General features: G+C 35.9%; 1 long non-coding RNA gene across 2 annotated transcripts in view; it reads right to left on the reverse strand.

The window, feature by feature from the left end:
* Positions 1-13,850, reverse strand: part of LOC148126299 (uncharacterized) — a 49,690-nt gene that overhangs the window by 20,882 nt on the left and 14,958 nt on the right. For both annotated transcript variants that reach the window (XR_015743076.1, XR_015743075.1), the window contains exon 2: positions 2,100-2,227. This is a non-coding gene — a long non-coding RNA (uncharacterized LOC148126299). The remainder of the gene's footprint in view (positions 1-2,099; positions 2,228-13,850) is intronic.

Below are 13,850 nucleotides of genomic sequence, written 5' to 3' on the forward strand. Positions count from 1 at the left end.
ATTATTTCAGTTTCTCAAATGTCATTTTATTTTTTAAATAAAAAGTATTTATTCTATCCATCCATATTTTTGTCTGTGTTTGTCTGTCTGTCTATCTGTCTCTATCTATCTATCTATCTATCTATCTATCTATCTATCTATCTATCTATCTATCTATCTACAGTATATCTTCAGTTAGTTATCATCTATCCCTCCATACTCTATACACATTTTTAAAAATATTTTGTTTTCTTCTACTTCCACCTGACATGGTGTATGGCCACCATTACTTTGACAATACTACTAGATATACTATAAAACAAGGGTCTTCAAACTTGGCAAGTTTAAGACTTGTGGACTTCAACTCCCAGAATTCCTAAGCTAACATGACTGGAGGAGGAATTCTGGGTATTGAAGTCCATAAGTCTTAAAGCTATCTAGTTTGAAGACCCCTGCCATAAAACTATGTTCACCATGAGAGTGACACTTTCAGAATTAAAAATAGATGCCTTCAATTTTGGTCAAAATTGGGAGCGTCCTACAAAATTATGTACCTGTCAACAGTGGTGTCCCCCAAGGCAGTGTTCTAGGACCAACTCATCATACTCTACATAAATGACCTCTGTGATCATATCAAGAGCAATTGTGTTCTCTTCGCTGATGATGTAAAGCTATTCAACACCACAGACAATACTGCTACCCTTCAAAAAGACCTTGACTTAATATATCAGAATGGTCAAACAAATGGCAACTTCAAATCTCAACAAATAAATGCTCTGTCCTACATATTGGCAAAAAAAATCAGAAAATAAAATACAGGCTGAATAGTCAAGACCTTGTTGATGATCCAAACTCTGTCAAGGATCTTGGAGTACTCATCTCTAATGACCTAAGTGCTAGTGCCTACTGTAACTACATAGCCAAAAAGGCATTAAGAGTTGTTAACCTAATCTTACATAGCTTTTTCTCTGGTAATATTACACTAATAACTAGAGCATACAAAACATTTGCCAGACCAATATTCAAATACAGCTCATCAGTCTGGAACCCACATTACGTATCTGATATTAACACAGTTGAGAAAGTCCAGAAATATTTCACAAGAAGAGTTTTACACTCCTCTACTCGTTGCAGAATACCTCATGCCACCAGACTCGAAATTCTAGACCTAGAAAACCTAGAACTATGCCACCTTTGGTTCAATCTAAGTATAGTACATAAAATTATATATTGCAATGTCCAACCTGTCAATGAATACTTCAGCTTCAACCAAAACAATACAAGAGCACACAATAGATACAAACTCAAGGTAAACCGCACCAAACTTGATTGCAGGAAATACGACTTCAGCAACAGAGTGCTCAATGTCTGGAATACTCTACATGACTCTGTGGTTTCTTCCCCAAACCCACAAAACTTTAGACTGTCTACTATTGACCTCACCCCTTTCCTAAGAGGTCTGTAGGGGGCGTGCATAAGCGCACCAATGTGCCTACCGTCCCTGTCCTATTGTTTCTTTTATTTTTTTATTTTTCTTATATGTGTCCATGTATTCATAACTATGTTTTTACTTATACCTATTATCCTGTAAACAATTGACAAAAATAAATAAATTTCTATCATTTGTATCATTAAAAAAAAACCCTGAAAACCTAACAATGTAAACTTAGGCACACTTTTCTTCCTTCATTACATGCTTGCATTTCCCCTTTTTAAGATGGATACTTGTAATTCTCATGATATTTTATCATGCAGAAGCATTCAAGAATTGTGTGTCCCTTAACCTGTAGATTAAAGTAGTTTGGTTTCTTTATAATTTGGAATTTTGTCTTCTATGTTGCTCATATATCTAAGGCTTCAAACACAATAATTTACAGTGAACAAATGGATACGTTCAGCTGAGATGAACATTAAATGATGACATGCATATGTAGCAATTCATTGAAAGGTAAATATCCCCTTAGTTATGAATAAGAAAGTGAAAGCAGTGAGCTATATTTATACGTTGCCTGACTAAGTTTTAAGATTTTCACATGACATTATTCCACCTTCTGTGCAAAATATTCCTTGTGTTCAACAAATTAGTTTTTGCTTATTAAAATTAATCATTCTTTCCTCACCTTTGATTTTACCAAAAGAAAAAAAAAGACCCTGGAGATCCTGTTTCATGTCAGATTAAACAAGCAGGTTCTTGCTAGCATTAAATATGCAATCAGATTTCAATCTTTCCAATTAATTGAGTTGCCATCTGTGGGAAAAAAAAAATCCTTGTTTTAAAATTGTTGATGCAGGAGGTATGCCTTTCAGCGATTTCACATGCAAAGCAGGTATTTGTGTGGCTTTTACAAGGAAAGAAAAAAAAAGATTGATTATCTGCTGGAGGTCCTCACCGAAAGCGAAATGTTTTAAACCTCTTGCAACTGCAGTACAAAATGGTATTTTTAAGGAATATTTATTGTTTATTTAATACTGCTTGAAAGCCTCATAAAGTTTTTTCTTCTGCATGGGACAGAGTAGAATGGGCTATTTCTGGCCAATTTTTGACATGCACATATTCAGACCACCAATCCACACTATTCTTTGTGGACATGGATTCCAGTGAGGATGCTAATCCATCTACAGAATAATCTTGAAAAATATAGATAAGTTGAATTCTGAACGATGATCAGCCTTATTCTTCTAGGACCAGGGGTGGGATTCTATAGATTTGCACCTATTCGCTAGAACCAGATTTTAACAGTCTAAGCAGTTTAGAGAACCAGTTGTTAGAAGAAATTACTGGCCTAATCCTGTAAGGAAGGCAGGAAGGAAACATTCTGGTGTTGCTTGCAGAAACTGCCTCTCCGTTAACCCTTATTACATTCTTGGCAGGACTAGACTTCCTGTCTCTGGAACTTCTCTGGAGTTTTTTTTTTCCTCCTTTGCTGGTACTTTGCTTGTGTTGAATGACCATTCAAAGTTACAATGGCACTGAAAAAAGTGACCCATGACCATTTTTCACACTTATGACTGTTGTAGCATCCTCACGGTTATGAGAGGCCAGGCGAGGAGATGTGTGCCTCGATGTGAATGATATTGAGTTGGCCATGTCCAGCCAGACACATGACCACCAAGCCATGTCCACCAACTAAGCCACACCCACAGAACCGGCTGTTAAAAAATTTGAATCCCACCCCTGTCTAGGACCCATCAATGTAGTTCCTCGTTGCATCCAGCTCCAAGATTGTTGATATGGACATGAGCAGTATTTTCAGTATGGCTCCATTCTCAGTGGAGGGATAATGTAAAATCTCCAATCAAAGGTAGCATTTTCCAGTTCTCTGAACTACTCAAAATTTCCACCACCGGTTTTCCAGAACTGGTTCTCCAGAACTGCTCAGAACCTGCTGAATACTTAAATGTAGGGGGTGTGCCTAAGTGCACCATCATGCCTCCCGTCCCTGTCCTAGTGTCCCATTTAATTGTACCTACTTTCTGTATTCTTACTCATGTTTATACTTATATCTATTATTTTGTAAACGATTGACAAATCAAATAAATAAATGCCACCTCTGATTCTCACTATATACTTCATTTGATCACTGGGATAATGGTGTTCAGGAAAAAGCTAAAAAAGAGAAAATTGACTCAGTCAGTGGACCCAGTCAACATGAATTAGATTTAGTCCTGAAATAGATGGGTCTTACATAGGATTACATCATATGGGAAATATCAAAAAGCAGTAGATTGTCCTATTTTGCATATTGGTTCCCCAAAATATAAACAAGTGGAGAGGGAAAAAAGGTTGAAAAAGCAAGCCCATACTCACAGCCAAGAACTGGCAGTGTAGACCAAACACTGATTTTTAAAAATTATTTATTATTTTGCCATTTGCCACAAATGTGACTACATGGCAAAAAAATGTGCCCAAATAGAGAAGTGGCTAATTATGTAATGAAGTTTTTACACTACTCTTCTGGCTTAAAGTCTCTTCTAGAAGGTGGTGGGAATGCTGCATTCCCTCTATAGGAGGTCAACTCTAATTTCTAAATCCATGTAGTCCTTTCTTCCTAATGCAGACAACAGTTGTGCTTTTTTTCCCTACCCCTCACTGTGGTTTTATGAGTTCAAGGTTATCTCTGAAGAGTGAGAGCTTTTTTTTTTTTTCATATTTACCTAGGAAACTTCATGAATGCTTTTACAGATTTTCACACCCTTTATTTTCACAGAAGATTAACATCCAGTAAAAGAACCATTATCAGGAGATATGACTGTGTTCCTCCTTGCTTTTTTCTGAACCAATGTTGGCTTTGTTTTTTAAAACTAGTAGTATGTACAAAATAACACTTTTTGAGCAATTTATTTTTTATTTAGGATGGTTTTTGTCATTAGCTAGAAAAGAGAGCCTTACGTGTAGCATAGTTAACATGATAGAACCAAGACAAAGCTAAGTTAGAACCTAAGGGTGCAATACTATCGGTGTTTCTTGCAGAAAATTATCTGTAAAAAGTTATATTTTACCCATACATGACCTTTTTGACTTGATCTTGAACTGTTTATACCCTTCCGACTTAAAGTGGTGACTATCTAGATGTTTGTAGTTATCCTAGATCCTAAAGGCATACCAACTTACCAATGAATTTCTTGCATTGTACTCAAATGAAGTTATCAGAGTATTTGCCAACATGGATGTATTAGATAAATGGCTGCTGAAGCCATAAACAAGTGTGGTACCAGGAACAAAATATCAAGGTTCTGATGGTGCAATCTGCATTTCAAGGAATGATACACAGGCTTTGCTTTGTGTAATCTGAAATTCAAATCTGGAAAAAGCCATCCTGAAAAAAAAATTGGAAAATTTCTTAACTGCCTTAAAGTTAAAATGTCTTTGCTCCATCTGCCAGGAACATAGTGATTTTGGACTATTTCCATATGATTCATTTAAGCCAAGAAGCTTGTGCTTGGTTTTCTATCAAAGTTAGGTTCTTGCTCTGAGTGTCCTTAAAGATCTTCAGTACTTAAAAAAGAAGAAGATAAGTTGTAAATGGACAATCAATACAATTATGTTCACAAGGGAGAAGCAAGAGTGTCTTCTCAGCTGTGACCTTGAAGTCTGTTTAGATGTCATCAGGTACATCATTCTGCTAAAAATCTTTCCCACATAGTTATCTGGATTGAATTTAATATTCTTCCCCTCATAACAAAATGGAGAAAAGTTAATTAATTTTTAACTTTCTTCCTGAATCAACTTCATGAATATCCTATTGACTATGAAACATTAATTATCACCTTTAAAAAAATAACATTGGAAAAGCTGTAAATACCTTTTTGTTATGTGAATATATATTTAAATCTTTCCTCAGAATTAATCACTTTGCTTTTTGCACCTTGCAATAATGTGTAATAGACAAGGGAAAAAAACTTTTTTATAACTTTAAGACTATTATTTACATAGAAAACTGCAATTAATTAGATTAACTGAATGTCAATAACAAAAGTTTTCTTCAATATATCTAAAAACACAAAAGACAGAGTTGTCAAGAGTTAGGCAGCACACAAATTTAATAATAAAAATATTTTATATAAACTTCCTGATATAAAGCCATATATATATCTTGCCACAATCCAAACCAATTCCTAATGCTTTACATGATGTAAATAAGTATAAAACATTAATTGTAAATATTAAAATAAAAAATAAAACAATTAAAAACAAAAAATGCCCATAAAAACCAAAATAAGCCAAAATAATAGGAAACTAAACTTTAAAATGGTCAAGACTGATATTTCTGCTGTAATAGTTGCATTGCTATAATATGCAAAAAGAAAAGGAGAAAAACAAACAAGAAGTCCTGCAACAAAATGCTCAAAAAAAATCTTGAACTTGAGTTTTTTTGTGGAATCAAAATGATTTATGCCAAAATCCATTATAAGTGCAATTAGATAATTATTTGAGAGTTCAGCACAGTTTTGATTCTTCTTTTAGTCAGAATGTTTTCCCAACATGAAAAGCTACAAAACATATTTGGGAGATTTGGGACAGAAGTTTAAGCTTGATCCTTGCATGTATTTTTTTAAAAAAATGATAATTTGGGATATTAACAATCTACACTTCACAGCCTTTTAAGGATTCGAACAGAAAAGGATAGTAATACTTCGGATCAGTTTATTGTTAAAGATTTCTTTAAAACATTTGATGTATTGCAAGAGGAATTTGAATGGTCTAAAAATGCTAAATTAAATTGAAACATTTCTGGATGGACTAATCCATGTGAAACTCCCAGTTTACATTTTTATTAGAAAATGGTTTAGATGGATGAACCCACAGTTTATTTCTACAGAAAGCTGAAGAGCGTTATTAAAACAAGTATTTGTAGTTTGAAAAAAAAAAGAATAAAAAGTGGATGTCCTATTGAGAGAAACCAACCACTGAAGTTTAAAGACAGTTGTTCAGAACAGGTTATCCATGGCTTTAACCTTGCAGTGACCCTAGCCAGTGAGTTTTAAATGTCCCGATCAGTGTGGTCATCAAAGAAGTAACCCTAGCTTCCTCTTCACCAGGAGATCATCCTCCTGCCAGGATCAGTGATCATCAGATGACCTAGGTCATCACATTCTCCAAAATAAAAGCTATTGCTGTCCCGGTAAAGATCATCTGTCCTTTTCTTTTGTACTTTTTTGTGTACTAGGGATTTCACTGGTAATAAAATTTGCACAATGATTAAAAGCACCAATTGTGTCTTCTGCTGTACTTGGCCTGAGCACGTTGTCATGCATTAGTAATATGTGCATTCCATAAAGCTCTCCTCTGCTTTCAGCTGACTTTCTTTACACCACAGCTCATGTTCTTTTGGAATATGGCAAAGCTTAATGGAGGTATTGTGAAATGCTTTTCATTGAGGTCCCCTTTTAATTATGGATGTCCTGCACGACAAGTTCTTCTTTAGCATATGTTTCTTCACTCAAAGAACACCACTTGAAGTCTACAATCAAAGGCAACTTAGAAAAAGTGTGGAATTTAACTGTGTACAGATAAATTCCATTTTGATGTGTACCGAGGGTGGACCATTATACTGCCTCAGATTTTTATTAATAACCTGGCAGAATGCCAGCCATCATAACTTCTGGAATAAATGTGAAACGATGACTGGCATTCAGAAAAGTCCCACAAACTCTCCTATGTCAGGAAGAAAAGGCAGGTTTGGATATAACCAAATAAATAATATTTATTTAGCATTAGGACATGAAAGCCAGGAGAATACAAAGTTATTATAGAGTAGCAGTTTGGCTGCCTAATATTGCTAGTTTTTTTACTTCATGCTCATGAGCTATCCAGGTTGTACACTAAGAACAAACTAGCTCTGCATATAAAGGAGCTAACAGCATTCTGTGGGAGTGTCAGCATCTTCTGGGATTTTTTTTCTCTGCGAGTATTCACCTTGTATTCAGGCCAGTCTGGTGACAATTGATTTCTTGCTTCCATTAGTCACACTGAAGCAATACCTATTTATCTACTTGCGTTTGCCTGTTTTAAAATTTCTAGGTTGGCAGAAACTGAGGTAAGTGACAGGACTTCACTCCATCATGTGAAACTGCTGGAATCCAGAAAGCCAATCTTCTTCAGCCAACCAATCCAGCATCTTTAAGCCACTGAGCCACCACATCTCTTGTAACCACAATAGCTAGGCTTTATTTTTCTGTGTAGAAGGAAATTTTATGTATTTATTTAAGAAATGCATATGGCCAACCAAGTCAAACCAAACATAAATGAATCAACAGTTCCATTAAAAATAAAAAGGCCCTTAATAAGCAATCAGTGACAGCAATATAATTAGTTAGGAGAAAACAAATGTGAAGTAGCCTTTTGCATAGACAACAGAATATTTATTTCCATGTGAAAATCAGGGCACTCAGATTTTAGGCTCCTGGGATTTATTTAATCATTTCTAAAATCAAGACGTCTATCTGTCAGAGTCAGGAGCAGGCTAATAACTGTCAGGGGAGAGTAGGAACATAAAATCTACACCTGTGTGACCATAGATAAGTAATTTTAACATAAAAATCTATACCAAAACCAGTTAACAGAGGTACACAAAGATCACTACTCACAATCAATGAACAGCTTTTTTTTTCTGTTTATATATGAGGTATACTATGCTTGCAAATCTTGTAAAGCTCTACCAGTGCCTTCTAATCTATCAGGCCACTAATGGTTTAACAACTGGCAGAGGGCCATTTCCCCCTCCCCCTGCAAGCTTTGGAAAAACAATTCAGAATGGGTACATGGAGGGTGTACATAATTCTTTTTTTTCCTTGCAGCTTTTCTGATTTTAGCATATACACTCATGCTGTCTTACAAACACTATTACAGATTCCCAATAATAAAGTGGTAGAACTAGTTATGTTTGACTCTTCTCAACCCATCTATATAGGGCCTGAGATCAAAACAAAATAGATTGGAATGTAAATCAATGGTCCCCAATATTTTTTGCATCAGGGAGCGGTTTCATGGAAAACAATTTTTCTATGGACCAGGCAGGGGAGGAGATGGTTTCCGTTTTGCTTACTTGCCCTTGGTTCACCTCCATCTTTGTGGCCCAGTTCCTAACAGGCCAATTTTAGGGGGATACTTACTTTATAGAGTAGAGAATGCAGAGACAACAGATTAAAATAATAGAGAAAAGATATCAAGCTTCTGTTTTTTGCTTCTGCTCTTAATTCTGATCATGCAGGATTTCTTTAGCACATTCCTAGACACCATTTCAGATAAAGTCCTTTCTTTTTTACATAATACACTTCTAATGATGCCATTTGGTTACCTTAATAGATATGGCTGGGGTAGATAAGTTTCCCCATGACTAAGTAGATTATAAGCAAGATAGAATCCTGGCTTTAATTAATTTACCATTGTTTATTCAGAAGTAGCACCTACTTCTGCAGAATATACTCCAAAGTATGCTTTTGGGCCTGGAGACCAGTTAATTAAAATTATTTCAGCAACTGACAAAATGAGCATTTGTTCAAAAATATTATTATGCCTGTTTTAGCTAAAATTATCAAGCATCACTTCATTATTTTTATAGGTCACTGCTAAATTCTAATTCAGTGGCATTAACAACCACTGAGTTTTTTGTCTGGTTTCTTTTAAGAATTCATCTTCAGGGCTCACTGGATTCTAGTACACTATTTGCTACTAGTTTATATCTAATTGATTTGATTGATTACCAATTTGTATCCATTGTTATCAGTTTTCCCTGTGGCCTAATGAATTTTCTGCATGGTTTAGAACTGGATCTTCCAGGAAAAAGTGGTACTGGTGATGAAAAGCTAATTTTATTGGATAACAAAAGTAATTATAAACTGCTATTACAAATTTCAAGAGCATATTAGAAGTATCAAATTAGACAATAACTTATAGAACAATTCTTCCAGCCTTTGATTTAACCCAACTGCTGAAATAGACATTGCTGAGAAGGTGATGGGAGATTTGGAATGAAAGGGTGTTTTTTTTGGGGGGGGGGATGACAATAATAAAGTAATAATAATGATAAAATATTCCAATAGGTACGAATAGAAAAAATAAGGATAAAGAAAACTTTATATTAGAGAGAGATAATTTACAAAGGATGAAACTCTATGGAATGTTTGTATAAAGAAAAAGATGCTGGGACCAATGTTAGTAAAAATATAAACAGATACCAGCACTGATTTTCTGTGTATATGTATTTCAATATCCAGAAAAAAATGGAAGAGGGATGAAGTAAAAGTAAACAAACTGATTAAATACCAAAATTATACCGTATATCTTCTAAAGCAAAATAAAATCTGCCTGGCCAAATGAAATGGTAATCAGATGATAGACAGACAGACAGACAGACAGACAGACAGACAGACAGACATAGATAAAGACTCAAATCAACTCAAGTTATTAATAAAATCAACATATGTTCAAACAGAATATATAAAACCTTCTCAGATGAGGTTAAGATATAAAACACTCTCAATTCTAGACAGTCCAAATGTAGTTCCAGAGCATTGCATTTGAAGTGGTATGTTTATTATAGTAGCAGTTGCATTATTATTTGTTGTTGTTATTTTTTGAAAACAAATACATTGTTATACATTTTCTTTCTCCCAACTAGTTAATTAAAATGTTGTGAAACAAATCTACAGCCAGGATAGATATAAAACATAAGTTAAATAAAAACTGAACGATTCATTCAGCAAGAAAATGAAAAAATAAAATTTCCCACCCAAGGCTGGAAGTAGCTGCATTGTGCTAAGATCGTAATGAAGTATAATTGCCCATCATGTAGCTTTTGTGATATTATGTAGCTATCCATGAATTTCCCTACCCGCAAAACTATGTCTAATGTTTTCTGTTAATCCCAAGTATGAGTGTGATGACTCCAGAGTTATTTCAAAACTTCCTCCTTCCTTCCTTCCTTCCTTCCTTCCTTCCTTCCTTCCTTCCTTCCTTCCTTCCTTCCTTCCTTCCTTCCTTCCTTCCTTTCCTGGTTTTTCATTTTGGAAAAATGTGATGATTAGCTCTAAAAGCATATATGTGTACCACCTCTATGCCATCTGATTTTTATTCATCTATACTAAAAAGTCCTAAGATGGATAAGCTTCCAGCCATTTAAATATATAATGTACTTGATGGCCAAACTGAGAATCAACTTGTTTCTGCCTTTCATGGTACATCCCAGATTCAGACTTGATCTTGAAGCTGTTTGCTATCCAGGAGAAAATTTTGAAAAAGGGGCATTATGGGCCCCAGGTATTAAACATCAACATATGTCAACTTAAACCACTCATTGTGTGAGCACTTTGAGTATTAAATTTGTTCAGGCAAAGAGATCTCAACATAGTTCAGTCAGGCCACAATGCCATTTTAACTACTGTTTTTGCTAGTTTTCCTAATCCTATTTGATACTTTCAACCACACTTTAAAGATTTGTCTGTAGAAGTTTCCAGCCTTCCATCTGGGTAACTTGCTGAAAATGGAACCTGACAGTCAAGTGGAATATGTCTTGTTTTCCTTACATAAAGGGATCAATAGCAGTTTACACCTAATCTTTATTTCAGCTTTCAAACTTTTAATGCATCATTTGCTCCATTTTGACATGTAGGGAAGGCCAAGAGGGTGAGTAGGAGTGGAGAGAAGTGCAACAGAACAACAATATCATTTTTACCTTGTTATAATAGGCTGCAAACTCCACCCCACCCCTCTTAATGCTGTGAAGGAAGAAAAAAAGATGTTAGACTCCCTGGGAAAACATTTTATTTTACTTCTCAGTAGACTAGGCAAAGAAAATGACTTTTCAGTCAATAGAAAGCTAGTCAATCAGGGGAAATGGAAATAAATTCTGTAAAGGAAATTGAAGGGCCTTTTGCACTCTACACACAAGGGTGAAGAAAACACTTTCCCTGGACTATGCATGACCAACTGCCACGCTAGTTGGCTCCCCACTATGTACCCCAATATAAGTCAGCAGGTGCTACCATAGGGAAAAAAAGAGACAAAGGGCAATGGATCTCATAGAATTAACCAGGCTTGTCACCATTAAAGACACTCTGTCTTTGTCTCTCTTTCACCAATGCCACCAGGATTGCTATCCAAAGGCCATCTGACATTTGAACTCTGAAAGGATATTATGATCTGGGAATTGTTTTTTAAAAATAAAAGGGTTGTAGTTATTCTCCTAATCCATCCTACATTGATTCTTACTCTCCTTCTCCCTTTCTTTTTTTCTTTTAAATTATCTTATTTACCAAACTTTAAATATTACTTATGCCTCATATTCCAGTGCAGGATGTTTGAAATATATAAAATACATTCAACAGCATTCTGCAGCACACCAACATATTTTCTGTTCTTCAAAAAATACTTATCCATTTCTACATAAACTATTGTGAGACTGGAAGAAATTCTAGAATTTTCTGGAACATGCTGGACGATGATTTTAGCAGTTGCAGTAACAATTGTGATTCTACCAAAGATGTATTAAGTAAACTAAAGTTGTTTATGAAAAATACTTAATGTCACATACTAATTGCAGACACTAGGGACTCCAAAATTATATCATTGATGGTCTTTACAGAAATCTATGTATTACTGAATATTGAATACAGTTGCAAACATAATGGATGTTATCATAGTAATACAGTATCTTACTGGCATGTAGAAGCTTGAAGATTTGCATATTGATGCCTTGTGAAACATCATTCCCCCGCCCTCCAGATAAGACTGGCCCCATCCTTGATAATCTTCCAGAAGTCCCTCAAAACATGGCTGTGTCAGCAGACAATCTCAAGGAAATATTGATCTAATGAGAAGGAGGAGAAGCAGGAGGAAGGAGAAGGAGGAGGAGGAAGGAGGAGGAGGAGGAAGGAGGAGGAGGAGGAGGAGAGGGATGAAGGAGGAGGAGGATAGACGATAGATAGATAGATAGATAGATAGATAGATAGATAGATAGATAGATAGATAGATAGATAGATACCCTGTTTCCCCAAAAATACGACCTACCCTGAAAGTAAATCCTAGCTTGATTTTTACAAGTGAGCCTAATATAACCGCCCCAAATAAGCCCTAATTAAGATCCCACCCACTCCAGAGTGCATGGGTAAAAATTAAGCTAGGGTGGGGATGGGGGTGGAGCTGCCCTACTACTTACATTTGGACAGTTGTAGCCAGGCCTCGCACACCCCAACACCTATCTTGCTGGCCCATTTCTTCTGCAGTGGCAAGGCTGGCAAGGCCTCTGTGTATCCAGAGCTCTGTTATCAACTGCAAAGGTCTTCAGGAAAGCCTTGCTGGCCACAGAAGAAGAAGTTCCTGGAGGCCTCTGACAGTGAAAATGAGGCCAGGGGAGACGCACACAAGTGAGGTTAGTCCATGGATGACTTCCCTCAAAAATAAGACCTGGTGTTTTTTTTGGTGGGAAAACACAATAGATGATAGATAGGTAGGCAGATAGATGGATGGAGAGAGAGAGAGAGAGAGAGAGAGAGAGATACTGTAGAAAAATAGGCGGGCAGGCAGGCAGACAGACAGATATTAGTTAAAGGATTAGGTGAAAGGAAAGACCCCTTGGCTGAGTTAAATGATCAGTCTCAGTGTAAAACAGTGTACTGTTCTGTTTCTGCTAAACTCTAAAGGGCAAAGAGAATTGTATCTCTTGATCAATAGACAGATTTTGTTCTGTTTGTGCCTTCAACTGAGTTTTGATTCTTGTCAACCACATGGATAAATCCCTGAAGTCTTCTTGACAACATTTTTTAGAAATGAATTTTGATTACCTTCTTTCTGGGATTGAGAGAAAATGACTGGCCCAAGGTTACCCAGGTGGTTTTGTAATTAAGTCAAGATTAGAGCTCATGATCTCCCAGTTTAAACTAGTGCCTTCAACCACTATCAATTTATTTTAATTTTTATAATTATATCACATGACCTAAAATGGACACCTAACATCAAAACCATCATCAAAAAAGCACAACAAAGAATGTTCTTTCTGCACCAACTCAGAAAGCTCAAACTGCTGAAGGAGCTGCTGATACAGTTCTACAGAGGAATTACTGAGCCTATCATCTGCACCTCTATAACTGTCTGGTTTGGTTCTGCAACCCAACAGGACAGACACAGACCTCAGAGGATAATTAGGGCTGCAGAAAAAATAATTACTACCAACCTGCCTTCAATTGAGGACCTGTATATTGCACAAGTCAAAAAGAGGGCTATGAAAATATTTATGAATAAATATGAAAATACAGTATTTACAGACCCCTTACATTCCAGACATAAACTGTTGCAACTCATTCCCTCAAAACAATGCTATAGAGCACTGCACACCAGAACAACTAGACAGAAGAACAGTTTTTTCCCCAAAAGC

Source organism: Pseudonaja textilis, chromosome 3, assembly GCF_049901715.1.
Source record: "Pseudonaja textilis isolate UNSWEBS1 chromosome 3, rPseTex1.2, whole genome shotgun sequence".
In the NCBI taxonomy this organism is placed as follows: domain Eukaryota; kingdom Metazoa; phylum Chordata; class Lepidosauria; order Squamata; family Elapidae; genus Pseudonaja; species Pseudonaja textilis.